A 27,658-nucleotide genomic window follows, 5' to 3' on the forward strand; every position below is an offset into this window, starting at 1 on the left:
CGTCTGACTCTTGATCTCGGCTCAGGTCATGAACTCACATTTCATGGGTTTGAGGCGCACATTGGGCTCTGCATTGACAGCACAGAGCCTGCTGGGGATACTCTCTCTCCCTCTCTCTCCCTCTGCCCCTTCCCTGCTTACTCACTCTCTCAAAATAAATAAATAAACTTAAAATGAATGAATAAATAAATAAATATCTTAGAATTTTATATGTTGATTATGCCTCCATGAAGATGAAATTTAAAAAGGTGTCTCATTCAGGGCGCCTGAGTGGCTCAGTCAGTTAAGCATCCGACTTCAGCTCAGGTCATGATCTCTCCCATTTGTGAGTTCAAGCCCCGCATCTGGCTCTGCGCTGACAGCTCAGAGCCTGGAGTCTGCTTTGGATTCTGTGTCTTCCTCACCCTCTGCCCCTCATCTGTTTGTGCTCTGTCTCTCTCTCTCTCAAAAATAAACAAACACACACACACAAATAATAAATAAATAAATAAATAAATAAATTAATTAATTAATTAATTAAAACTAAAGATTGAAATATATACTGGGAGCAAATGTCTACAGATTTCCATGGAATGGAATGGAAAGTCAAGAAGTCAACCCTAAATATATAAGAATATAGTATATGTTAAGGGTGCCATTCTAAATCATGTGGGAAAAACCAGATTACTTTGTAAGTGAAATCAGTCTAACATCTTACATCAGGATAATTTCAACTGAATGATATTAAATGTAAAATTAAACAAATGCAACCATCAGCGTATCCTGAGAAATACAGGAGATTAAAAAAAACAATCTTAGAGTGGAAGATGCTTAAGTATGATGCAAATCGAAAAGGGGATTTAGAAAAAGCGACACATTTAACAAAGTAAAAAATAAATTTGGCATGACAAAAGAAAAAAACAAAAACCCTTCAAAAGCAAGGCAGAAGACAAACAGGGAGTTTCTAGCTCCTACCAGGGACAAAAGGCTATTTCCCTAATATACAAAAAGTTTCTCCAATCAATAAGAGAAAAATTCAGCAGGAAAACAGGCAAGGACAGGAGTACAGTAATCCTGAAAAGATAAATCGAGTTTTTAAACACATAAAAATATGTCTAGCCTCATGCAGATAAAGACAAAAGTAAATGAAAATGACACCAAGATATATCACTTTTTCACCTTTCAGATATAAACAACGTGAAGATTGGTAACATCCAATGACTAGGGAGGTCATGATACAATCCTCATTCTCCTATCACAATGATGGGAACGTAAACCTGTCCAACTCGATGGAGCATAAGTGGACAATATCTACAAGAATTCGACAAGAAGTAATTCCGCTTTTAGGAATTGATCCTACATACTTATTTACACATGTAAAGATGCAAGGGGGCTATTTACTGAAGCACTGTAAGTAATAACTGCCAGCTGTAAACAACCTGGATGTGTACGGAGAGAGATTACTAAACGATGACATATCAACACGATGAAGTACAACGCAACCATAAAAGAGAATGTAACAGATTCTATTAGGTAAAATAGAGAACAATCTCCATGATCCAGCTTAAAGTGAAATGAAAGAGAGAGAGAGAAAGAGAGAAAGAAAGAGAGAAAGAAAAAGAGAGAGAGGAAGAGAGAAAGAAAGAAAGAAAGAAAGAAAGAAAGAAAGAAAGAAAGAAAGAGAAAGAAAGGACAGTCTATAAAGAGTATTACAATTGTTGCCTTTATCTGAAGTGATTACAAAGGAAACTCTTCGATGAACACTGGTTGCTTCCTGGGATATAAATGATTGGGATACAGACGTAGTGGGGAGACCCTTACTGCGTGCCCTTCAACTTTGTTACCTTTTGTACTACATGAATATGTTACCTATACCAACAATTTATAAAATTTTTTTTTAACATTTATTTATTTTTGAGACAGAGAGAGATAGAGCACGAATGGGGGAGGGGCAGAGAGAGAAGGAGACACAGAATCTGAAACAGGCTTCAGGCTCTGAGCTGTCAGCACAGAGCCCGACGCGGGGCTCGAACTCACGGACCGCGAGATCGTGACCCGGGCTGAAGTCGGACGCTTAACCGACTGAGCCACCCAGGCGCCCCTACCAACAATTTAAAATTTCTTTCAATTTAATAGGTTCCATTGGTTGATTACTATCCTATGATCCAGTGATTTCAAATGTGACTGCCTGCGTAAGTCACAACATGCGTTTTGTTTTTTTTTTAAGAAATGCGAAAAACAGTATACAAAAAGCATCTCGGGTGCCTTTATAGTATGTTTTAACGTGAAAGGTATTTTTTAAAAAAGGTGGATAAATAGCAAATAGAAGTGACTGGAATGTGGGAAACTTGGTTAATAATGTTGGATTTGCCACCAGCCATCGGTGTGACCTTGCAAAATCTTCATGGACACTTTTATATGAACAATGAGACAGGGCAGACAAAATATGCCCTCTCATCTCCTTCTAGCTTTGAGATTTTATCTGTATATTCTATTTTCTGATTTGACTGGGAATAAAACGCTTGTGCTACGTGCCATAGAGGTGAATAGGCACTCTAGTTGATAAATGATCTTAAGTCATTCCGTGAAGAAGGGAGATTAATATTTAGAAAGGAGTGTAGTAAATTATATTATTCCTTTCATGATCTGACGAAGCAGTTGCCAGGAAAGAAAATACGTGGCATTCCATATTTCGTATCCTTTTTTTGGGTACCGTCAACAAAATAGCGGGGGAAAAAAGCACGTAGAGAATTCTCCCCTCCTTTTTCTCCTCTGACTTTGAAAACAAAACATGCAGAGCTGCCTTGATTAAAAAAAAAAAAAAAGTGTCAGTTAAGTGCATCACGGCTACGTGCTTGTTCATTGTGGAAAAGAAGGGTGGATAAAGACAATATCGTGCTGGCAAGCTGCTCTCAGGCCCCAAAATCTGAAGCCGACATATCCCCAAAGTTTTCTAGAACTCTGAGCCACAAAACAGAGTTAACCGGTGAATCAAAGAATCTCATTAAAGTATGTGTTCAGAGGAGGGTATTCTAGTCTTGAAACCTTACTCCAGTTAGTAAGTAAACTGGTCATTAGTGAGTTACTCAATGTTGACATTGTTTTTTGATTGGAGTCACGCTTTAAAAAGAACGAGTCCGGGGCGCCTGGGTGGCTCAGTCGGTTAAGCGTCCGACTTCAGCCAGGTCACGATCTCACGGTCCGTGAGTTCGAGCCCCGCGTCAGGCTCTGGGCTGATGGCTCAGAGCCTGGAGCCTGCTTCCAATTCTGTGTCTCCCTCTCTCTCTGCCCCTCCCCCGTTCATGCTCTGTCTCTCTCTGTCTCAAAAATAAAAATAAAACGTTAAAAAAAAATTAAAAAGAACGACTCCAATTGTTTGAAGTCTGCGTATTCCAGAGAGCTACTTGTGAACAAGATAAGCATTACTGCTTATCTGATGGAGGGATGTCACTCGATGTGCTTGGGACAGGCACTTGGAATCCTCTTTAATGACTGCCAACATCAAAGGCTTATATTAGAGAATCATCTAGTCGGGAATACAAGGAACCACACCACTTCTGGAAGGTCACTGATAAGGAAATAAATACCTTATGTGCACTCAGAACAGTGTAATCAAAGACAATACAGGCCCAAGTGAAAAACTTTAAGTGCCGAAACATTTTACGATTAGTCGGCTTTCTCCCACAGAATCAAACTCCTAGAAGTGTGCCACAATTTAATCCCATGCTCCTTTGTTTGGTGGAAAACTCATGGTATTATTGGTCCAACTGCATTACTTACTTTCAAAGAATTAAAGTCCTATTTCTTGAGGCTCCTGGGTGGCTCGGTCGGTTAAGCGTCCGACTTCGGCTCAGGTCACAATCTCACGGTCCGTGAGTTCGAGCCCCGCGTCAGGCTCTGTGCTGACAGCTCGGAGCCTGGACCCTGTTTCGGATTCTGTGTCTCCCTCTCTCTCTGCCCCTCCCCTGTTCATGCTCTGCCTCTCTCTGTCTCAAAAATAAACGTTAAAAAAATAAATAAATAAAAAATAAAAAAAAAATAAAGTCCTATTTCTCACCTTAAACTATTCCACTGTTACTCTAACTTCTAAATGTTTAATTTCCTAACTTGCTCTGTTTTTTTTTCTCCTCCTCACTTCTGAGAAGATGATGTGTGAACAGGAAATATACACAGTTGCATCCAATTAAAGTAGTAAAATTTACGCCCCACCCTCAAGGGCCTTGCGTTCATTTGTCTCTCCAGTCTCAAAATATTATATAAAGTACTACTACGAGGCGGGCACTGTTCTGGATGCTGCAGAATGGCATCGAACAAAATAACCAATTTCCCACCTCACCTTCAGGCAGTTTCCATTCTAGTTGAAGGATGGACCATAAGCATGCAAGTAAATAAAAGATTGTGTACCATTTTCTCATGGTGCAAAAAATAAATAACACGAGATAATGGAGATTTTGACAGAGGGGGCTATTCTAGGTAAGGTGGTCAAGAAAGGCCTCTTTGACAGAATTCTGAATAATAAGGACCCAGCCATATAAATGACTCAGAAGAAAATACTACAGGCAACGTGAGTCGTTAATACAAAAATCCCTAGGGTGACCAGAAGTCTGTACTTTTGTCTACAGCTCGTCCATAGGCCACAGATGTCTATGGTAATCTGGTCAACTAGTTCTGGGCTTGTCGGTGGCAAAAATATGATCTCAAAGAAAACACACGTTCAAGGTGGGCATGTCCCCAAGGCCCCACCAGTTTCTCAGCTGATGGGAACAAACTCAGCTGAAAGAAGGCTAAACAAGGCCCTCAGCAGGGGACCCTCTCGCCTAGATCTAGGGACTAGTTAGTTCCTATAAACTTGTCCAGTAAGGTGCTCTGACGCAGATTCTGACCGTTCAACTGTTACATCAAAACCCCCAAGTTCAATGTAATCTAAACACCAGAGAAATTATTAAATGCTTTCTGGGATAGAAAGGGTCCCAAGTACAAAGCAGTCAAGCATAAGGGAAGGGTAAAGGCATATAACGTGGAACCTACTGCTCCCATAGATCTACAGAGATGGGATCGTTTCCCCCACCTCACCCAGTCTAAATCTCAGAAGCAACAAAATCAGTGTCCACAATTAATGTGGATAAACGCAGAAGAATTAAGGAATTGTCGACATGGGTCGAGAACCTGGAACGTGACGGCAGACACCGGCAATCAGTTCAGAACCGGCTAAAGGACCAAAGGCTAAATAAAGTCGATGGATCCCACGGTGCTAGTGATACATTCTCCCAGTGACAAAGAGCATCGCCAACATTTTAATGGTCAAGGACTCATCCACAGTCAAGGCACACCGCAGACCAAGTGCGATTTTAAGAGCAGTCATGGAGGTAGAAATATAAAGATCAAGGAAAGGACTGGAAACCAACTAACTCAAAGGTAAGTAAGAAAAGGTGGCAAACTGATAAGAAAAAAAAATGCTAGGACATCGTTCCTTAAAGAAAACTTGTTTTTGAGCACTTAAATGAAGGCTTTGCCCATCCTGGCCACTAATAATCATACCCATTAGCAACAGTTTCTTCCGGACTTTCAATGACAATATATTATTTTTGCTTTATCTTGTCTTTCTAGGAAAGCTAATCTTAGCAGATTTCAGGTTAATTTTCCCATTGATGGGTCACTCTCTAAACATTCTTAAAAATCCCTTGAAGGCAAGATACAGATTTCATATTTGTCTCAAAGGTAATAAATTTGTTTCTTGAGACAAGTCGAATTTGTTCTTTCGGGCGGGGGGAGAAAGCTTCCTATTCCTACTCATGCCAAAATGTTTTCCAATGGGTAAAACAGAATTCAATTTCTGTTAAAAAAAAAAAAAAAGTGTGTGTGCACGCACATGTGCACAGATGCACCCAGCACATGGGATGCGGTTATTAAAACGAAAAATTGGTCATGTGAATTCATTAGAATCCTTGGTGAACGGCAAGATTATATCCAAAGAATCTTGCGTATTCTAACTTGGATTTCAGTTTTTTTCTATTTTAAACTTTAGGATAATTAATTTAAGCAATGAGAGGAAACTTGAAAACGATTTTGATTGCTTAGAAGTTTGAAAAGGAAATAGAATTCTGAAGTATCTAAAATTAATCCTACATGTCTAAATGCCACCCAGGGTTAAAGTCACACTTTTGATTAAATGCAATCTTAATTCAGGGATTAAACTCGAACAGCACATAATTCCCTCCAGCTTCACTCTGGGATCAAGATTATCACTGCACTAAAAATACAGTGGCATGACTTCATTCTATATGTGTTTGTTTTTTGAATAATCTTCCTCTAAGCAATTTGAAAGCCAGGGCAATGGAATAAAATCTATTCAACATGTAAAGTAAGTTATATCTCATTCTGCCTTAGTAAAGTTTGAGACGTCTGAAAGAATGCCATTTTACCTTAAAACTAAGTGTTAATCACTCGATGGATTTTCGTTCTCTTTGACCAGTCCTGCAACCCTGTGTATCAATCGTTCAAGATATTCCCAGACCCGTACTTGCAAAAATTGGATGCCCTTGCATAGCAAGTGGATACAAAGACGAGCATTATTTTGTAGAGAGGGGAGAAATTGTTCAATTCAGCTGAGATTAATATGAAAAGGGGCAAATGCTGGCAAAGGAAAGGGCGTCATTCTCATTATTTCTCCACACAGAGGACATGGGGTGATCTGCTAAATCTCAAAAGTATGTCAGCTTCTTGCCTCTTCATTCCATGGCTCACAAACAACGATCGTGAAAGTTATATTCACATGGGGGGGAAATACTCTCCCCTAGTGACTAATTCGGCTCCAGTGCACATACGGTCTTATTCTCCTCGCTATTTTAATATAAATAACAACAGCATTTGCTTCTCAATTTCCATGGGCCCTACTGCTCCAATTTTGATCACAGTGAAAAAAAGTCTGAGGGGGTGGGAGGGGGAGTCCATAACTTCAGAACTGGACACGTAAAGTTTTAATATCCTCAATTTAATCCTTTTTTTTCCAACGTGAGGCATTCTCAATATTCCGGTAGCTTCTGATATTTAACCTCTCTCTTTTAAATCTCGTCATTGTCAAGATTTCAAATCTCAGAGATCAAGAAACTATCGATTATGACGCTGGTGAGCTCTAGAGCTATGAGTCAAATGTAGGGGGTGGATTAGAAGTCAAGGTTTTGGGGCACGTGGGTGGCTTCGTCGGTTAAGCGTCTGACTCTTCATTTTGGCTCAGGTCATGATCTCGCAGTTCGTGAGATCAAGCCCTGAGCTGGACTCCAAGCTGAGCTTGGAGGCTGCTTGGGATTCTCTCTCTCTCCCTCTCTCTTTCTGCCCCTCCCCTGCCCACGCACACGCGCACACACTCTATCGCTCTCTCAAAATAAATAAATAACCCGCTCCCCCCCCCAAAAAAAAGTCAATGTGTTTTCTTCCTCCTGCTGCTAGGAGATAACTATGCAATTTTAGGAGCAAATGCATCAAGTGTGCATAAGCACTCTACATTCTCAAGGTTCATCTAAATGGTTCATCTGAAATGAGCTCGAAAATCCGTAAGTCAGTAAATGTGCAAAGTCACCGGTGGGGAGAATAAAGACCCCCCCCTGCCCCCGCCATGGTGGGGTCCCAGAGAGCAGAGATAGGAGAAAGGTCAACCTTCAGAATGGGTCTCTGACTTGGGTTTCTATTATATTCCTTTTTTTTTCCCCCGGAACTCTAACCTTAAAGTTGGCAGGGAGGGCAGGGGTGTTTTGCAACGAAAACACTGGAATTGTGGCAGCTCTTAAACACCATCATCACCCTCTGAAATATTTAGCAAACAGCTACTTTGGTCAGGGTGGGGAGAAGCATGCCTTTGAGCCTCAGGGAAAAATACCGTCCAAAAATCCCTGGGCCAGATGGGAAAGGGATTGGCATCTTCTCACCTCGATCCAGTTGCCTGAAGCAAACCGAATGTTTTCTCAATCTCGGGCCTGCTCCCTCACCTCGGAAACCACGGATGAGGCTTCCAGCAAGGTGGTGCTTGACAAAACCCGCAGGTCAGCGCGCAGAAACGTCTGGAGCTGGACCCGATGGATGAGGGCACCGGCCGCAGCGGCCGCCTGCCCCCTTCGAGGGCGAGGCGGAGCCCGCTCCCAGCTCCTTGGTGGCCCGCATGTCACAGCAGACGGGTGCCAAGTCACTCCACCGGGCCTCCGGCTCCCTGAACTCGTAATTCATACCCACCACAGTCAATTACAGGAGCCCCGGGGCCGAGGCTTGAGGAAGGAGGGAGAAAACACGTTTTCATCACTGTCATCAACCCTGACACATTTTCAGCGTGAAGACCCGGGAGCTGCAAGTCTGTCCCATCAAGCTGCCTTCTTTCCCGCTGTGTGTTCTGGACGGCCCAGCGGCCACCCCCTCCCCAACCCCCCCCCCAGTCTGTTGTGTCAAGTTCATGGGAATCTGATGCATTTACTGCTCCCGCGGGCAATTCGCAACAATTCTCTCTAGGCACCACCCCCTCCTCCAGGGGGTTCCACTCTGGCACATTGGGGCTGGCAGCCGGCCTGGACCACGGTCCCAGAAACCCTACCGAGTCTCGGCCACTTGAGGAAGGGCCGTCAAAACCACGGCACCTGCGAAGCACACTTCCCAGGGACGTCATTCGGTAGGACGCTTAGCAGCGCGGTGTCCAGGTGAGGGAAGGCACAGGATGACAAGGGACACGAAGGGCTAGCGTTTGAGGATTACGCCTGGATTTTGTGGCGGTCCCGCAGTGGGGGTGAGGGCAGCCTCTGGGACTTTCTCCCGCCCCCACAAGCAGCCTCGTGGTGCCTTGCCCAGAGCAGGTACCCAGTACGGGTTTCCAGAAGGAATGGCTGCATTAACTACTCTTTCAGGAAAGTGATACTTGGGAATCCAGCCATTCTCCAGCCCCACACATGTAAGGGAAAGCCGAAAAGCCAGCTCTAGGAGTAAGGAAAGGGGAGGAAATAATTTTATGTCATTTTCAGATGGGAGCCTCTGGATTTAGGCTCAGGATAAACCAAGGAAGTGACTGTTTGCTGAGCTAAGGAAGAAATCACAGAGGGAACGCTGGTGGGTTTTTCCAGTGCTTTGATTTCCGATGGGTAGAGACATCCTTGGCCATAAGACTTGGGAAGCACGACCATCTGTTTTTGTTTTTGTTTTTCATGCTCTGTACAAAATAAAATCTCCCTATTGTTTCTTTAATGCCCCCCAACCGTCCCATGAAAAGATCATCCTTTTACTAGGGGGGAAACTGAGGCACAGGGAGACCAAGTCACAGGACAGCAGGGGACCTGAAGCCATCCTGATTAGGTAAATCCATGCCAACGTCTGTTTCTGCGGAGCACAGAGGTGCCCTTCTCAAATATCCTCTCGGCTGATGGGAAAAGGTTGGGGGTCCCATCTTTTTTCTCCCCCCTTTGGGCCATCACAGCATTTCTAGGCCTGGAGCTTAGTCAAACCTGATCCCATTACTATAACTAGAAGCTTTATTGGGTGAAGGGCAAAGGAAGGAGGGAAGAGAGGACAGAAAATGGAATAATACTGAAGTTTTATTGCTATGCAAGGAATTGTGCAGCGGTCGTCAATTATTCGGCTGGAAGCATTTTAAAATGGGTTCAGACACCCATTGAGTCTGCAAATGGCAAGAGAATTATCTGAGGAGTGAAACATAGAAATCTGATTTTTTAGTTTATTTATTTATTTGGGGGGGGGGGGCAGAGAGCGAGGAAGAGAGAGAATCCCAAGCAGGCTACGTGCTGTCAGCATGAAGGCCGATGTGGGACTCGACCCTGAGAACAGGGAGACCATGACCTGCACAGAAATCAAGAACTCAGTGCTTAACCAACTGAGCCACCCAGGCGCCCCCAGGAAGAGAATTCTTAGGACAGCGATGACAGAAATCTTTTTTCCCTCAAGGACACCTTCTGACTTGTAAATTTAAGAGCATATAAAGCACAAGGCCTAAAAATTTCCCAAATAAAAAAACAAACAAACAAAAAAATTAACTCATTATGAGTAAAATCCTTAAGTACCCAAGTGCTCCGAACTAAACTAAATGGACGAGATTAAAGAAGACATGACGTTTGCTGATTAAAAGTGGGGTTTCTAGAGTCCAAGGAGCCTATGCTGGAGAATTCTCCCTTGTCCACTGAAAAAGCAGCCTAACCTGAGACGAGTTATCTACCCTCTGAACGTAAGATGGGGAAGGTTATTGAATGTGGAGAGTAAATGCGCGGATTCATGCCCAACACTTAGCACGGTTCTTGGCATGACAATACCTACCGTGTAACCAGGGCGGTTTATCAGTGTGCACAATGATGCCCCCCAAGGAGTGGACTTCTTTTGTTAGCTCAACAGCTACAAACTTCAATTTAGTCCCAGATGACCAGAGTGAGACACGGAAGGTGGAAGTTTTATAAAAGCACACTGGGACTAGAAGTCAGGAGATCTGTATTATCCAACCCTGTTACCTCTTTGATTTCCATTTCCCTCCCTATCAGCTTAAAAGCTGAGTTCAGATTAGTGATTTGACCCCAAGGCTTCAGAAAGTGGCCACCAAAGCCAACAGGGCCAAAGTAGGCCATGTCTCAAATAAAGTGCTCTGCTTCAAACCAGAGAAGAGACTCAAAAGATCTGAGATTTCATGTGGTTAGTAAAATTCTGTGGGATCTCTGAAGGTTTTAGACCTATGTTTTGTCTAGCATTAGGACGGTTTGCATTAACCTTCAAGAACTGGCATCCAGATCAGTAAAAATAATAATAATAATAATAATAATAATAATAAATAATAATAATAATTCTAGCTGTTTTGAGATTTTCCACTGAGGAGTTGATGAAGATAAACTGCCCAATTATTTTGTTCTCAAGGAGTAATCAGCAGGAGCCTTGGGTTGAAGACTGGAACCAAGGCAAGCTATGTGGATGCCAGAATTCCACTGAAGGCAGCCATGATGTTTCCCATCCAAGTGGATTTCCAGACTCTTCGTAGAACAATTCTAAGGAACACAAATGTCTTAGAGTTTTCCAAAGCCGTGTTCAAAAAAGTAAGTAATGTACATAATGCTATCTGTGGGAATGTAGATATTTAAATAAGCTCACCATAAAAAAGGTCACAAAACGATTCCACAAACCATATCAAATGGCCCCTACCATTGACAAGAGAGCTGTTAAGATCAGATCTGACCACGTTTCAGCATTTCCTTAGCCATATCCCTAACTGAGACACTCATTTTCTCCTATCCTTCTCACTGAGATCCTTAATCATCCTGTTGGGGTTTCTATAAAGTTTGGCCCTTGTTTCATTCATCTTCCAAGTACTTGCCGGGGGACCTAAGTAGGTAAGTTTATCCCAGCACCTTCTGGGTGAGGGTGTCTTTCCTTCTACAGTACTTTCTGAGCACCCATGCCTATCTCTACCACAACTACAATTAAAAAGCATTTTAAGTATGTGCCAGGCTTCTCCACGAAAACACACATTCACAGAAGGAAGAGACCAAATTTTCCCTATCAGTGTCCTTGGCATTTGGCAGATTACTTGGCTGACAACGGATGTGTAGTAAGTGCTCGCCAAGTGAATTAACCTGCCTGTTAATAATACATGAAGCATATAGAGGACTTTGTAACAAACTTAGACTGGCGGCCAAGGCCACTTCCTGAGAACCGGTCTTGTTCCCGCGACTGCCTTCAACCCTTGTTTGATACAGGTAGCCTTTCCTAAACTTGCCAATCAACTTGATTTCGGCGCACCTTCGTTGAGCACCTATCGGGTGCCAGGCACTGGTGTTTTACGTACGGGTCACTCCACCAACAAGCCTCTGACTTCCAGGAGCAAGGCAGACCATTTAGTTAATTGCTGGCAATTAACTGAAGGGCGGGGCCCGACCCTCCAGCGCCCACAAGCCCACTTGGGTGGACTTATTACAACACCAAGGGGCACGCGTCCTGGCAACAGAGGATTCCCACCCCCCCCCCCCCCCCGCCCTTGGTCCCTTCTTGCTCCGAAATGTTCTATGTTACAACCTTTGGAAAGCTTCAGCTTGGCCCTACACTGTGCTGTGTGAAGTGGGTCAACATTACAGAAACCAGGAATCCTAATCCTAAGGGAGTGCCGGTAAAAGTTGTACATCTCAAGCACATCACGGTTGCTTCGGGGCTCTGGCTAAAAACTGCCACCTTCCGTCTGTAGTAAGACTCCAGAAGAAAATGGATTACCTCCTCCCCCTTGGAGTTTATCTGTTTACAGAGGCTGACTGTGACCAGACTGAGAGCGCCAGAAGCCAGACGGCGGCAGAAGGAAGTTTTCCTTTACGGAAAAGACAGAACTTGCGGTGACGAATGGTTCCGAAGTATGTGTTGTATGGAAATAGGGCAGGCAAAAGTAGACGCCCCGAGCCTTTGTTGGAGGAAGCGACACCTACTAGGTAACCCTGCCTGACTGGACCAGCCTCATTATCAGTCACCTCATCCTGTTGTGACACAACGTGCGACGTACACAACGGGTATTTCGCAGAAAATCGCTCCTTTCCGACGCCCCCAACAGGCTTGGGCAACATCGTCTTATGTTCACTGACGGATCGTAACAACACGCTGCATTGAATTGTGTTGAAACGTGACTCTGTCTACAGCAAGAAAAGGGAGTTTCGATCCCACAAGGTTGGGATGGTGGGTTGCTCTGTTTCCAGATGGCATACCCAGGAAATATACCCTATCTTACGTAGGCATGTGGGCTCCTGGGTGGCTCAGTCAGTGAAGTGTCTGACTCTTGATGTGGGCTCAGATCATGATCTCACGGTTCGGGAGATTAAGCCTTGAGTCGGGCTCTTTGCAGACAGCACACAGCCTGCTTGGGATTCGCTCTCTTCCTGTCGGCCCCTTCCACACTTGTACATGCTGGCTCTTTCTCAAAATAAATAAACAAACCTTAAGTGGGCATTTAAAAACCATCGTCGAGGCGAGTGCTACAAGTAAAGACCATGATGTCATTTTTTTCAGCGCTGAGCCACCCCGCCCCTTTCAGAACACAATTACATTGTGAGACTTTTCGTTCCCCATTCATCACTGAAAGCGATCCCCAACAGACATCGTGGCCACTTCCCAGTTGTAAACAACGTGCTGAGACTGACTTCTCTGCACATCTCTGGAAAGATCTCTCCTTTCTCTGCCATACCTCCAAGGTGAGGAAACCATAGCCCTTTGCAATCCTGCCTCAGCACTGGCTGATCCGCACCCAGAGCATTAGCCCTGGAGTAACTTCTAGTTGCACTGGCTGATACGAGGGCTGAGGGCCCAGAGCAGCCGACACGGCCTCGTAAGGCGAACCCTTTTGAGAGGAGGGACGAGCTCCTTGTTTCTACACTTCTCATGCATCCCCTGCTACCTCTAAGGTGCCCTCAATGGCCCACATGCTGGATTCTGCTTCCTAACTACAAACCACATCACCATTGGGAATCCACGGCCATCGGGTGGCAGTTGGGCAGCTCAGGATTATTGTTCTTCCCAAGAATTCCCTCCTTTTCTGGGATGGGGGACTTAAAAAGAGCAAACAGCTAGCTTTCTACATCTACTGGTTTTTGCTTCATACACCTAAGAAAGGGGGAAATAGCCTTACCAAGAAAAAGTCACCCACAAGCACGTGACAAAGGTCAAAGGTGCATTTCCGGTGTCCTACCACAGATTCTTTGCTGTTTGGGCAGGGATCTTCAAGATTATCTAGCTCGACCCTTTCACTGTACAAATGCGGAATTTGAATCCCAGTGAGGTTACACTTTATTTGTGCTAAGAAAGGCCTTCCTCCTCTTAGGCCTGCCCTTTGGCCTGCCCTTTGGCCACCTAACACATTCTAACATTTGACGCTTGGCTTTTAGTGTAATTGAACCAATCTGGGTGAGGACACCCTACCCTCCCCTCCCCAATGTGAGCAAGAAGAAACAAAGGGGCTACTTAGAACAAACTTGCAGCTTTCTATAATTTGACAATACACTGCTGATTTGGAATATGGGCCTACAGGGAAATAGCCTTGTTACCCATAGCCGGCAGATAGGCAGTGCGGCCTTAATTAATATGTGAAGCCGAAACGAACCATGAATTAATAATGGCATCCGTCAAACTGAAATTCTACTGTTATTAGTCATGCATCGGTATTTGTGGGCTTTGTTCCCTCAGTCATTTGCGAACACGCACACACCTAGTAACCATCAAATATCAAGGACAAACAACGTCGGCGCGAGAGAAGCCCAGATTCCAGGCTCAGCGAAGCGGCCAGTCTTTGGTGGGGTAGGGCTGACCGCCCCACAACTCACTCCCCTGTCGGCCTTTTTTTCTACCCCCCCCCCAAACTGTGTTCTAAGCACAAGTGTTATTTCCTTGCTTTTATCACAAGGTGTGTGTAAAACATTCAAGAACACGGAGATAATGTCAGGAAGAGTGCCTTGAGAACACTCTCAATTCCATCCAACACATCGGCCAAGCAATAAATGGTCATGGTCTTGAGGTAAAAATATCAAGAAAAATAAGGGCGCCTGGATGGCTCAGTCGGCTGAGCATCGGACTTCGGCTCAGGTCATGATCTCACAGCTCGTGAGTTTGAGCCCCACGCTGGGCTCTGTGCTGACAGCTCAGAGCCTGGAGCCTGCTTCAGATTCTGCGTCTCCCTCTCTTTCTGCCCCTCCCCCACTCATGCTCTGTCTCTCTCTCTCTCTCTCTCTCTCTCAAAAATAAACATTAAAAATTTTTTTAATATCAAGAAAAATAAAAACATTACAAGAAACTCTCAGAACGCCCAACCTGTTGGTATTCTTGCCAGAGGACTTTCATCCTGTTACGATGTGACCTACCTAGGTATGGAATTTAGAGTTTGTCTGGTCTCCGGGCCCATGTCCTCCTCCTAACCCACGCACGGTTGAGTGTGCTCTCCAGATGCGCGAGAACAACGCAACCTCCAGGGTCCAGAGATTTGCTAAGAACCACAACGTCAGCCCCGGGCACGCTACCTATAGAACCTCTGACCCTCTCCATAAAAGGGAAGGTTGGATGCCATATCCATTTCTCAGACGGAGAAACTGAGATTCAAAAGGCTACGCAAAGTGTCCAAGGTCACCCACGAGGGTACGAGAGCTGGCACGCACACCTACTCGTAAGCCCATGCTTTTCCACTACGTTCTACACGACCGTTGAATTATTCTTCAACCCAAAGTAAAAATGAACTCAAGCAAATGCTCCTAACACTGGCCGCCTCTCCCTTGCCTGGCACGAAGTCTGCACCTCGTTAAGTTGGCTAAGATCTGCCGCTTAAGAGCGACATGTCAAGACGCTCTGTATAGCAGACATGGTCAACGAAATGATTCAGGTAAAGATGCCCCTCTACAGCTCCTCTTCCACGTTGCTTATTCTAAACACGAAAGCTCCTTAGATTTTCACCATAAATTGTTAGAGCTAGAAATCTGAGAGTCATTTCAGAGGAGAGCTGTGATCTCCGTGGGTTTGCCAAAGTCTGCAGCCCAGAAGAGCCAAGATTATGTTATTTTTGTCCCCCCAGAGTGGTGTTAGCAGAGTGACCTCTCGATTGGGTCGGATAAAGATTCCCCAGACGCTAACCTGGGAGCCGTGACCTAGTCCGATCTTTCAGCTTGGCTTTTAGACGGTCATTTTTATTAAAAAAGAGAAAGGTAAATAATAAGAACGGTGCAAATGCTAATAGTCGCATTTTATCAGGGACCTTCTGTAAGACAGGGTATATAAATCCTGTTGTGTAATCCCCGTGACGGCCCTAGGAGGTGGACTGGCAGCATGCAAACGAGGAAACTGGGACTCAGAAAGGTTTAGTTCTTTGCCCGTGTTCCCCCAGCTAGTAATCGGCAGAGGAGGATTCAGACCACACCTGCCCCCAGAACCCACTCAGTGAACCATTACACATGCTGTTTCTTATGAAGTGAGACGGGACCAGCACTGGATGCCAAAAGGCCCGTTCAGGACTCTGCTGTCACTCATCACTTTTGTTGGTCCCCTTTTAGTCTCAGCCAGCCTCAGGGGTGATGTCTCACCAGCTCCCTGACCCCCGCTGATAGGGCCACTCTCTACAGATGGGGCAAATTATGTGTGCCCATCACAAATGCTGGTTCTCAGTCCACTTCCAAATCTCCGCTGAGACCCCCTGGGGCAGAGCACGACGCATTACGTAGCCCGGGGCATCCCGTCCCTTTCCAAAGGGAGGCGGCACGGAGGTGCCAGGCGCACACCCCAGGGCCACGGTTTAAACCTGCTCTGCATTCTGCTATGAATACCCAGCCGTCCAAACGGAAAGTGCTTTGACTCCTATGGAAGAGTCGCGCTATCGCGTTCCTAGCCCTGAACATCCAGCAGGTTCCTCCAGGAAGAGGAATCTGCCAACGGACTCTCGCCCCATGCGCTGGCCGACTGCCTGGCCCCCGGCCCAGCTGGATCGGAGCCTTGCCAGGCCTGGTCGCGAGCCAGTAGCTCTGTCTACATCCTCCTTTTGACCCGGGAGCTCAAGGAGTCTTTCAAAACGAGCTAAGGGAAGCACAGGGAGCACCACCCCTCGGCTCCCAGATCAGAGACCCCTTCTACGATCTCTCTCGGCTCTCCCTCATCCCTCCAGGCTCAACTGTCACTTTATCTAGGACCACCCCCTCCTGCCACCAGCCATACTCTCTAAACGTGGCCTCCCCCCCACCCGGTGCTCCAGCACCCCCCCTCCCCAGGCATAACTGGTTCCCAGGACTTACCACAGTCTGATCTCATGCTGACTATTTATGTGTATCCATTTATTGTCATCCTCCCGCAGGAACCCCGCGCTCTGCCAGGGCAGTAACCTCCCGGCCTCCGTGCCTATCGTCTGTGGTGAGCGCAGCCGGGGAGGCACTGTGGGCCATCAGGGCCCGAACCAGTGCTACCCAATAAAAAGAGAATGCAAGCCACGTGTTGCTGATCTCAAATTCACCAGTGGCCACATTAAGGATGCAAAACGAAACAGGTGGCATAAATTTCAATAATATTCTTTAGCCCGGTACATCCAAACTGTAGCCGTTTCATCATGTGAGCAATACAGACATTATTAAACTTTTTGAATTTTTAAAAAATTTTTAACGTTTATTTATTTTTGAAGGAGAGAGGGAGAGCAACAGAGCACGAGCAGGGGAGGGGCACAGAGGGAGACGCAGGATTTGAAGCAGGCTCCAGGCTCCCAGCTGTCAGCAGAGAGCCTGATGTCGGGCTCGAACTCACGAGCTGTGAGATCGCGACCTGAGCGAGAGTCGGACACCCAACCGACCGAGCCACCCAAGTGCCCCGCGATACAGAATGAGATATTTTATGTTCTGTTTTTTGGTTCTAAGTCTTTGAAATCAAGTATGTGTTTCACACAACACATCTCAACTTGGGAGACAACATTTTCATCGGCAATACGTGATCTTTATTTAGATTCCATAAAACTGACCCGTGAAATAGACTCACATATCCAAGCTGTATCAAACACACGTAAACGTTTCCTGATAACTGAGTCAAGAGTAAGTTTTCAAATTTAACGTTAACAAGTAAAATTAAAACTTCGGTTCCGCAGACATACGAGCCCCGTGCCAAGGGCATAATGGCCACCTGTGGCTGGTGGCTGCCATTGGTGACTGATTGGTGGTCCTCATCGATGAGAGGCCTTAAATTTTTTGAACTTTCTCTGGATCTTAAATCACTTTCCAGGAAGTCCACGCAGTCTCAGATCATTTCCGCGTACGGGTACGCCAGCCTCTCTCTCTCTTGCCAGGAATGGGAGATAAGGCCACATAACAGGCCCTGGATGCAACGGGGAGGCGTGGACTTCGGGCTCAGCTCAATCACAAAGACTCAATTCAGTTCAGCGGCAACAAAAACTAGGCGAGTCAGGGACGATCCCATGAAGCAATTCTGTTTCATAAGCGGCTGCTGCCTGATGCAGCCCTTTGGCACTGAACCACTTTCCACTTTTCATCCTACTTGATCGTGGACATATTTCAGTTTCCCTTATGAGCTAGACAATGACATGGGGCAGAGAGCCTTATCCATCACTGAGCAGGGAGACGAGAGGTCCGCGCCGGACCAGCACAATTGCGGTTCAAGCCCGGTGTGCTGGTATCGTCTGCAAAGTTCTGGACGATTCTTAGGCGTCATGGAAGCTCCGAGAAGGAGCTCCTGGCAGGCGCTTGGGAAACAGCTGTTGGGTATTAATGGGCTGGAGTCCTGAGAGCGCCTGACGCTCACCTTTGACCTTCTCTGAAACTGCAATTAGGGGGCGTAACACAGAAATGCAACCCTGTGATATGTAAAAAGCCTAAATTGGCCTTTATGCTAACAAGATTCCACTTCCAGTCCTGGGCGTTTTAAATTTCCTTTTGCTCTTCCGTGGTCTTTCCTTAATCAGACCTTTCCCCGGTGATCACACGCCCTCTGTTTGCCCTGAATGTTAACATTAGTTTTTCCTCTGATACTTTCCCTCTATTGCCTTGCTTTCTTCTCTTTTTTTTCTTTTTTCTTCTTTTCCGTTTCCTTTCAGTGATTAGCTGCCCACAGAGCTTTGGGAGGTCGCTCAGATTTTTCAATCCGACACAAGTCTGGTCTATCGAGCTTCCCTGACCTCTGGTTGTTTCACACCAATCCCGTTCCTCCCTACGCTTTCATTTCCCCCAACTCGCTGGCTTGTTAGAATGTGACAATTGCTCTGATTGATTCTTCTGTCCCGGTTTAAGAAATGTAAGCAAAACAAAGATTTGTCGGTTTTCGTTTGATTTTACAGTGGAAAAAGGACCCTAGCTCTAGCCTCTCTAATTATCTCCTGCAGCGTCCTTCACTCTCCCGTCTTTGCCTTGTATGTAGTGGGTCATCTACACATCTGTCTTCCGCACCCACCAAAGGCAGGAGTTTGACCGTGGACTTTGTTGCTGGGCACGTGAGCCTGAATCCCGGATCCTCTACAAACCAGCTCTATGTGCAAAAGTGCTCATTTCAACCTATATGGAATGAGGATTATGACCCTCTTCTCCGAGGGCTTTGGAATGTTTCAATGAGTCAATACAGGACACAACCACGTCAGACCCATACTGAGTGCTCAGTAACAGACAGCTCTTGTCATTACTGTGAGTCCTTGACCTTTGTCTGCTCATTCTTACTCCTCCCCTGCATCTCGCCCAGGACCGAGCCCTGCACATACCCCAAGCGTCCAAGTAACAGTCTTTGAAGCTGAATGTTTATGGCCGCAAATGACACCAATGGGAGCTGACTCTTACGAGGGTTCTTAAGTTTCACCTGGCAAATGTCTCAGTTTGTCCCCTGGTCACAACGTTGGCCCCAAGGGCAGCCACCACTGGAACGAGTACACCTGCTGGCCCCGGGGTACCAAACAAGACGTTAACTGGGTGCCCGCAAATCCTTCCATAGGTCGGTGTCTTTCTGAAACTTTGCTAGTCTTCTCCCTCAGAGCGTCCTTGTGCCCCTTCGATTTTCCTGTCCGCAGGTCAACTTCCTGTCCCTTAAGGGTTGGTTCAAGGGTCTCCCCTCCTCTGGGAAGATATTCCAGATTCCCCTTTTCTCAGTGTTCCTCCGTGTTGTGGGCATAGTTCTACCAGAGGCCTCACTGAGCTTCTGTGTCTGCCCCCCCCCCCCCCCCCCCCGACAGCTAACTCCCTGCGGGCAAGACTCCAAAGTAGAGGTGGAGTGTTGGCTGGATGAAGGAGTGAATGAATACACTGCTTTCACATTTACAACACGTCCTTTGCATAAGTTAAATTAACCCTCACACTCCCATGAGTCCTTCTTCTTATCATGTCCGTTTTATTATACAGAAGGAAACGTTTGCTCACAGAGCTAAATTCATTTGCCCGACATGTTCACTGAAGAATTAGCTCAGAAGGATGAGCTCTCCTGACTCCAAATCAAGGGTCCAGTCTTCCACGGAAAGACAGTTCCGTGTACGTTATCTCCATTCATCCGGAAAACAGCCCCGCGAGACAGAATGCACTGAGGCACAGATTCGAGCTTGTGAACCTCCCACGGGTAGTGGCCACAAGTTTGTGGCCCCTGAGGCTCATGCCTTTCCGCTGAATCAAGCCGTCTCCAGGCCGCACGATTCGTAAGATACGCACGGGTACTGAGCAGAATTTCTTCCAGCTGTTGTGTATAGTTTGTCTGGACGAACTAACCGCTGCTAAGTGTGCAGAGAAAAATGTCCCCATCAGCTAGGTTCATCTCCATTCCCGAACCCCCTTGTACACCAACTGGGGCAGGAGCGAGGGGAGGGTGAGTCCTGAGCACAGCTGAGGCGGGACTGGGTCAAAGCCTGACTTTATTCTGGGCCTCCTTCAGGAGGTCGGTGTGACCCAGGCATCACAGAAAGCAGAGTGGGCTTACCCCAATGTCAACCTCAGACTCGCCGTTGACGATGGGCTGCTTTTCACAATCTTCTTGAATGTACAAGGCAGTTTTCAATCTCAAGACAAAGTTACCTAAGAGAAACGGTCATGCCATACAACCACCAGCAAGCGATTGTTACTCTGGATGTGTACGCTTGTTTCTAATAAGAGGCCAGGTTATTAAAACAGAGATATTCTCTCTCTCCTTGCCTAATATAAAATGTTAGTATCAATATTACCATGTATTTCAATATGGTGTTTTAAATGCAAAAAAAAAAAAGAGATTTGTAAAAGTTAGAACGAGAAAACCAAAAGGCTAGCTAGACAGGTTAGAACCTCGGAGGCAGAGATCCACAAGACAGCTAATTAGCAGGATTCTAGAACCTACCGGAGCCACCATTTCCACCTTCCACAGGGAGACGCAGGCCTATGTCTCGGGAGATGGTGGCCCAAATCCTAACACTCTATTCTTGTAGGAAGATAGGAGGAAGGGTCTTTCTTTCTCCCAGGGGACAGTTTCTGATCCTTTGGTACATCCACAAGTCATCAAGTGTGGGAAATTTAAGCTAGAGTCGCTAATTTGTTATTGTAACAACAATACAGCACGTTGTTTATACAGCACATTGTTCCGTTCTGTGACCTCCAAGAATGTTCCGATCCTTTGCACTAAAACGGATGGCGAAACTAAGACACAGAAGACCACCAACACGGTCACCCTGGGGAGCCAAGAGCAGAAGCCACATCCCTCATCCCTCGGCCCACATCCTTCTGCCAGGACTGCCAAGATATGGCGTCCGACAAGACACCAGAAAAGGAAGGTGGCCCTCACTTAGCACGGGAGCTCGCATCTCGGAAAAGGTGGGGATCTAGGAAACCGCACGACACCCACACTCAACGTGACTTACAACCCGAGAAACAGGCCTAGGGCGAGTCTGTGGACAGCAGCCATTGGGAAAGATGCCAGTGGTTCGTGAGGTCCTCCCAGGAATTTCCCTGCCCCGAGTCTAAGTTGTCACCCCTAATATTTTATCCCCTAAGCTTCAATTTCTGCCAAATTGCAAACCCTCTGGGGAGAAGTAATACTTAAGCCATTATTGGCCTGTTGCAACTTCTTGTGAATTACGGCTCTGAGAGTCCGTCTGAGAATCACTGCCGAAGGGCATGCGAGCACGCAGAGAAGAGAAAGATGAACAGATACAGGAGGGCGGGAAGACCAACGAGAGGCAGGCCACCAAGAAAAAAAAAACCAACAACACCGCCTCTATGTTGTAATCCGGCCCAAGTTCCAAGATACTTTTCCTTCCTAACCGATCTCCAGACAGCAGTGTTTTCCAGCGAGACTCCCGATATTTTTATGCAGTTTGCACCTTAAGCTATGCACAGCTCTTTCTATGGATCTCTGAGGTTTCACAGACGGTAAGCTTGAGTTACTCTGTTACGTCCGTGAATCTAGAATTATTTCAAGGAAACCTCTGAAGGATAGTGACATGTTTTCAAACGAGTGATGAGATGTTGAAAGGCCACCCAGGGTGTGGACGGCGCCGGAAGATGATCCAGGAAGTGACCAGAGACACATGGGCTTCGGGACGTACCTGGAACATGGTCTGGACTGCTTGCCTCGGTCACTAGTTTCCCGCCCGGGGCGGCAGGCAGCTTCCCTAAGCCCACGGCTCCTCTCTGACTTCTCCGGAAAGCGAGGGCAATGACACCCACAGCCCCACAGCTCTCAGGAGGATGAATGTAGGTAAGACGGTGGGGAACTTATGAAAAGGGCCGAGCCAGGGTTCATGCTGAGAATCGCTAAGTAAGCCACGGCTGGCACCGTAGGTTAACCAGGGGGAACACGCACAGACATCCTTGATCATACTGCGATCGGCAATGACTATTTTGTAAATGCAGTTGTACTCCCTCTTTATCCACGGTTCTGCTTTCCTCGGTTTCAGTTGCCTGCCAGTCATGTGCAGTCACCTGTGGTCCGGGAGCAGATGATCCTCCTTCGGACACAAGGCCAGCAGTAGCCTGATGCGACATCCCAGTGCCTACGTCCTTTACCTCCTTCCTCTCATCACGTAGGCCTCTTATCATCTCACGTCAACACAGGAAGGGTGAGTGTGGTACAACAAGATATTTTGAGAGCGACAGAGACCACATTCATACATTTTTTATTATCCTATATCGCTAGAATGGTCCTATGTTATTATGAGTTATTGTTAATCTCTTCCTGCACCTAATTTATAAGTTAAACTTTATCACGGGTATGTATGTAGAGGAAGAAATAGTAAATGTAGGGTTTGATACAATCTTCAGTTTCAGGCATCCCCTGGGGGTCCTGGAACACAGTCCCAGTGCATAAGGGGAGATAACTGTACAAAAATGTGTTTGCAGATATAGGTAGCCATTGGTATGAATGACTGAAGAGTTAGAGGCAACACAGTATAGTGCTTAAGAAGGTATAGACTAGGGGCACCTGGGTGGCTCAGTCAGTTGAGCGTCCGACTTCAGCTCAGGCCATGATCTCGCAGTTCGTGAGTTCGAGCCCCGCATCGGGCTCTGTGCTGACAGCTCAGAGCCTGGAGCCTGCTTCAGATTCTGTGTCTCCCTCTCTCTGCCCCTTCCCCGCTCATGCTCTCTCTCTCTCAAAAATGAATAAATGTTAAAAAAAATTAAGAAAAAAAATAAAATAAATGAATGAATAAATGTTAAATAAAAGAAGAAGAAGGTATAGACTGAAAGCTTTGGCTACTTAATAACTATGCCTCCAGCAAGTTGCTCAAGCTCTCCAGGTCTTTGTCTTCTCATCTATAAAATGGGTAGACTAATAATGGCACCCAACTCTTACAGCTGTCAGAGCATCAGATGATTTGAGTTAGCGCATGCATTCTCAACAAGAGGGATATCATCTCGGAGGGTGAAAAAAATCTGAGACATTATAATGGTCTGTGGGTCCCCTAACGCTCAACCTTGCCCGACACAAACTTATTCCCTAGTATTTAATTGTTCTCATTATGGAGAAATTAAATGTAATTCAAATTCAACTTAACTTAGCTCATTTACATTAAATTAAAAATTTTTCCTTAGCGGGGCAATAATGAAATAAAAGTTGAGAAACACGGAGTTAGTCTACGTAAGGCACTTATAACAGGGCCTGACACATAATAAGTATGCAAGAAGTATTTATTATGATGATTTTTATTCTGATGTTTAGTAGACACAGTGGTATCCCGGCTCCAATTAAATGTTACAGGTAAATTAGTTGGAAGCTACAGTTTGAAACGACAGTTTACGTGTTTTAGACTGCTTAAAATGAAATCATTGAAAATGACTTTACAGTATGTGTGTTGAAGAAGGGGCTTTAAAGACGGAGAGAAGGGAAGCTGATTTTTCAGCCATGCCTGAGAGTTCCAGCCTAGATAATGTCAGTCGTTCTTAATTGTTGCTTTTTACCCGCCTACTTTTTATCTCTGGAAAGAAAAGCACATGCAGGAGAAAGTGTGGGGCAGGGAAAAAAGGGAAAAACAGCAGAGGCTTTGGCCAAGTGGCTGGTCCCTCTGAGTCTGCTCCCTGGAAACAAGTGCCCCTTTCTCAAAGGTTTGTCAAGATCATCAAGTGACAATGCTCAGGAATTGCGTCACGCAGAGCTCGGCATATAGTAGGAGCTTGATAAATACTAGTTCTTCCTTCCAATTATGTATTTTGAATTGGCCTTAGGATGCAGCCGATATTTAGTGTAGAACTTAAAACATATTTGGAAGGAAGATGTCTGCGGTGAGAAGGAAGGAAGGGAAGGTGGAAAGAAGAAAGGAAGGGAGGAGAGAAGGAGGGAGGGAGGGACGAGAGGGGCACCTGGGTGGCTCAGTCATTTGACTCTTGACTTCAGCAAAGGTCACGATGAGACTGTAAGTGTGAGCCCCACATCAGGTTCTGCGCTGACAGTGGAGAGCTGGCTTGAGATTCTCTCTCTCTCTTCCTCTGTCTCTCTCAAAATAAATAAATGAACTTAAAAAAAAAAGAAAGGAAGGGAGGAGAGAAGGAAGGAGGGAGGGAGGGAGGAAGAAAGGAAAGAAGGAAGGAAGGAAGAAGGAAGGAAGAAGGAAGGAAGGAAGGAAGGAAGGAAGGAAGGAAGGAAGGAAGGAGGAAGGGAGGGAGGGAGGGAGGGAGGAAGGAAGGAAGGAAGGAAGGGAGAAAGGAAGAAGGAAGGAAGGAAGGAAGGAAGGAAGGAGGAAGGAAGAAGGAAGGAAGGAAGGAGGGAGGGAGGAGGAAGGAAGGAGGAAGGAAGGAAGGAGGAAGGAAAGAGGAAGGAAGGAAGGAAGGGAGGAGGAAGGAAGGAAGGAAGGAAAGAAGGAAGGAAGGAAGGAAAGAAGGAAGGAAGGAAAGAAGGAAGGAAGGAAGGAAGGAGGGAGGGAGGAAGAAGGAAGGAAGGAAGAAGGAAGGAAGGAAGGAAGAAGGAAGGAAGGAAGGAAGGAAGGAAGGAAGGAGGGAGGAAGGAAGGAAGGAAGGAAGGAGGAAGGAAGGAAGGAAGGAAGAAGGAAGAAGGAAGGAAGGAAGAAGGAAGGAGGAAGGAAGGAAGGAAGGAAGGAAGGAAGGAAGGAAGGAAGGAAGGAGGAAGGAAGGAAGGAAGGAAGGAAGGAAGGAAGGAAGGAAGGAAGGAAGGAAGGAAGGAAGGAATTTCATAGTTGCACATAGTAGAATGTGCAAATAGACACCATTTCAAAGATGTGTAGGCAACCGCTACTGGGCAAAGTGTGCTTTCTCATAATTTTCCTTTCTCCCCAAAGTGCTGTACAGAACTGGTCTTCTGTCAAGAAAGCCCTAGAACAAAACAGGAGGGCAACTTTGGGGGCCACGCTCCCCATCAGCTGGCTTGATTTGGCTGTCGCACGCTTCCAAGGGGTATGCGTGTATTCCCCTTCGGTTTTCCTGAGCACTAAATCCTCTTGATCCGTGCAGCCAAACTCCCACTTAACTCTCGTTAATAGTGACGTTTTGGAGAGCCAAGCATTTTAAGTGTAACAAATTGCCATTGTAACCACTGCAATTATGAGTAAATTTGATCATGAAAGAAGCCAAGGCACTGTAACGCAATAACTTTGTAACAAAGCTATCGTTCTAATAAGGATAAAGCACCACAATGTTTTCCCCGGATGCTTCATCAGCTTCCTTGAATGCTAGAAGTGGGGGAGGGAGACGTTCAAGGAGGCGCTCCCCCTCCCTCCCGGGATGCCCGTTACCCAACGTGTGTGCTTATAAATTCATAAGCAACGTCAAGGTTTACAAACCCCAAGACACATTCTTGACGGTAGTTGAGTGCTGGGGTGACGGATGAACCTAATCTGGACCATGATGTACATATAAAGAGGAATGCTTCCCCGATGATGATCCCAGAACCTGCGCGCATACTCTTACGTGGGAGGAAAGAAAACACACCTATTTCTAGAAACGAAATACGGGTGTGCTGCAAAAGCACGTGTGTTGCAAAAGCACTCGGTTTTCCATGTTTCCGTGTACCGTTTAGCCACACAATTGCCAACGACCCACGGGTTCAGATGGTCTATGATGTCATTCTACTACGAGCTGAAGTTTAGCAGCTTCATACCTTCCAGTGCAATGCTGAATACAAAGTTTTCGGTAACACCCGTCTCCTCCTCGACTCCTGGCTTAAAGCGGGGAGGGAAGCCGACCACCCCACAGGGCTTTACTGAAGCTCCCAAGCAAAATTCTATCTCCACCCTTAACTCTTACCATAGTGATGACACCACATCTTTTTTCTTTCATTAAGGTCTGATTATTCTTTACAGGTTCCAAAGTACGGGGATTTGATAGATCCTTCATACGTTTCTGGTGAATGCACGAATGAATGAATGAATGAATGAAGCAAATACTTTTTTTTTTTTTGCTATCTCCAACTCTATTATAAACGGGTGCGCATGCGCTCACGCACGTAAATAAAACTACCAAATTGTTTCTGCTTTCACAGAAAATGCAAGAAGCAAGAAGAGACAAGCAGGTTTCATCCCAGTAGGCACCTGGCAGCGGCTTCTCACAGTTGGCAGCGAGTTTCTGGCCCAAACAAAAGCACGATCCTATGGTGAAATGCATTCTCTCATCACACTCTCAGCTAACTAAACCCTGCATCAACCTGATTTACTGTTAAGCAACCTGACCTGGTGTAACCTCTGCCACATAGCAACCTGTCGAAATATTTATCGACGGTTGTTAATGCTTCTTGGAGCCCTCCACCGCCCCCCCCCCCACATCCCTTTTCCCCAATCTCGCTTTTCATGCTTCCTCACCATCAAACCTTCACCTTCAGTGCTCAGAACATAAGGGTAGAGGATACCATACTTGCTCCGGAGATGAAACTGGAAAATCAAAATATTTGTCCTGGCCAGCAAGGTAAAATACACCAAACCCACTTCCAAAACAAAACAAAACAAAACAAAAATCACCCACGAGACAGACATTTTAAACTGGGAAATTCAAAGAGTTAATGATGTATTTTTCAGGTTCCCAAAGTCAAAATGTGTAACGTAATGTAACGCGTACTGACAAGCTGAATCTACAAACTGCAAATTGCACAGGAGTGAGATCACTCAATTCCCCCCCCCCCCCCAAGTCATACAATTCGTACTTCCAGCAACCCCTTGACTGGGCACTTGTCTTGTGTCGGGTTCGGGTAGTGGATGGAGAACGGACAAATCCCAAAACCTGCCTAGTGCAAATCTACCTCATTGCACACTTAGAGACATATTCCATTCAGTTGATCGTAGCTTTATGCATAATCACCAGAACCTGGTGTAACCCAAATGTCCTTCAACTGGGAAATGGAAACGGAAACTGATATACCAACACAACAGAATACTACTCAGCAATAAAATGGAATGAACCACTGACACAACCACCCGGATGAAATCTCAAATGCATTTTGCTAAGGAGAAAAGTATCCGGATGCAAAAAAGCTACATGTTACATTATGTCTCTCCTATGACATTCTAGAAAAGGCAAAACTATCAGGGGCAGAAATCAGGTCAGTGGTTCTCAGAGCTCGGGGCAGGGGGTGACTCTAAAGGAACCCAAGAGAATTTCCGATGGTGATGCATTTTTGTTGTTCTAGACTTTGACTGGCATAGCTGTATACGTGTGGCAAAACTCACACAACTGCCCGCTATAAAAAACAAAGTTTACTCTTTGCAAAGTGTAGCTTAATTGAAAATAAAATTCCTTCAAAACGAATTCACGGTTGGGGAAAAGAAGTCAAACAGTGGTTGTCTCCCCCCAAC

The 27,658-nt window shown here is 45.8% G+C and overlaps 1 protein-coding gene across 10 annotated transcripts in view; it reads right to left on the reverse strand.

The window, feature by feature from the left end:
- PCSK5 (proprotein convertase subtilisin/kexin type 5) overlaps positions 1-27,658 on the reverse strand; it is a 452,241-nt gene that overhangs the window by 368,829 nt on the left and 55,754 nt on the right. The window contains exon 1 of one of the 10 annotated variants that reach the window (XM_053205262.1): positions 20,380-20,958. The exons of the other annotated variants lie outside the window; for them this stretch is intronic. The gene's annotated coding sequence lies outside the window, so the exon portion shown is untranslated. Of the gene's footprint in view, positions 1-20,379; positions 20,959-27,658 lie in introns of those variants that run through there. 10 annotated transcript variants of the gene reach the window in all.

Source organism: Acinonyx jubatus, chromosome D4, assembly GCF_027475565.1.
Source record: "Acinonyx jubatus isolate Ajub_Pintada_27869175 chromosome D4, VMU_Ajub_asm_v1.0, whole genome shotgun sequence".
In the NCBI taxonomy this organism is placed as follows: Eukaryota; Metazoa; Chordata; class Mammalia; order Carnivora; family Felidae; genus Acinonyx; species Acinonyx jubatus.